Consider the following 1,767-nt stretch of genomic DNA (forward strand, 5'->3'; position numbering starts at 1 on the left):
TAAATAAAAAATATATAAAATTAATTTTTTTTATTATTTTTTTCGGGTAACGGGTACCCGCGGGTTGGGTAGTATACTACCCGTACCCGACCCGTTTAGAAGCGGGTATTAAAATACCCGCTACCCGTTACCCGCGGGTAGTAAATATCCGCGGGTAGTAACTACCCGTCACGGGTTTTACCCGCGGATACCCGTGCCCGCGGATTTTTTTGCCATCCCTAGATGGATCTATTTAGAGATGTCAAATCGGTAGAGATGGAAGTGATATAATGTTTTAGATTATTATTTTTATTGGTTTTCTAATTTTTGGTTTTAAAAGACACTTTAGTTGAACCGTCATTTAGGTGAAATTTGATTTCGTTAGTATATTTGGACAAATTTTGTTAATTAAGTTAGTTTGAAAATTATGAATTCATATTGTTTTTTAAATTCAAGTTTTGTTGAAACCAATTCACTTTTGGAAAATAATAATCTATATATTCATCATACAATGACTTCCTATTATGAAGCCTTAAATATAGAATTGCGTGATACTAAGCATAATATTCTTTGGGCATATTGACTTTAGGGGAAGAATAAGGTTAGAGGAAGAATTGGTGAAAGTGAATTTCTTTGTATAGTTGCTTATGATGAAGCAAGTTCAAAAACTCTAGTAAGTTCAAAGTCTCTATAAGAACAAACTTAAGACTTTTAGAAACCTGTGCTTCATGAGGAGTATAAATCTATACAAGACAATAAGGTTTAGGAACTTGTCCCATTACCACAAGGTATGAACCTCATTGGTAATAAGTGAATATTTAAGACCAAAAAGATTCTAATGGTAATATGGAGAGGTATAAAGTTTGTCTTGTGGCGAAGGTTTACTAAAACCGTTTACAACAGACTAGACGATACCATGAGATAAACTCTTTACTTCGTCCAACGATGAAGTTCTTACTCAAAAAATGGTATCTTAAGAAAAAACTTAAATAATAAATGCTACCTCAATGGTAAAAAAATGTAAAAAGCACTTTGTTGTTTCGAACAAGCATTAAATGACATTAAATGATTAACATTCAAAAACAAAAAAAAATGATAAGAGATATGACATATCTACTGCATGCACAATCAACTCTTTTTTATGCAGATAACCTACTACATGATTCCACTGCTTTATTTGACATATATCAGAAGTGGGCGATAGAGACAAACAAAACTTTCAAAGAATGTTCTCTTCCTAAGAAGAAGTGTTTGAAAGAAAGTACAACCTACATTGTGCAAAATACTGAAAAAACATGTCTGCTCTAATAAGTTGACTTTAACCAATGGCTACTTCGCACGTAAGATAGAGAAGACACAAGAATCAAGGCCAAGAGCTCAGTCAAATGGACACCTTTTGAAAAATCCTTTAAATAAAAGATTATTCAAAGGAATAATCAAAATGATAGCCCAAAACGATAGTTTACAACGTAACTATCAATCCTATGAAAATCTTTTAGAAAAAAAACACAAAGAAGCTCGAGCAAAAATAGAATATCTGATCAGAGAAAAAGAAAAGTCAAGTAATACTCTCAAGCATCATTGTAATATTTGCTTACTATTGTAAGAAGAGATAAAAGAAGAAAACATAGAAACACCCAACGAGTCTATAGAGTGTATTATATTGAACATATATCCTCCTACGAGAGTAAAAGTCTAAATGACTTGTAACCAATCGTTGATTGAAATTCTAAAGTGAATTAAAACACTTGTTGTTAAAACTCTGAGGACTTAAGGAAGTCTATACAG

The sequence above is a fragment of the Vigna radiata genome, chromosome 7 (assembly GCF_000741045.1).
Source record: "Vigna radiata var. radiata cultivar VC1973A chromosome 7, Vradiata_ver6, whole genome shotgun sequence".
In the NCBI taxonomy this organism is placed as follows: Eukaryota; Viridiplantae; Streptophyta; class Magnoliopsida; order Fabales; family Fabaceae; genus Vigna; species Vigna radiata.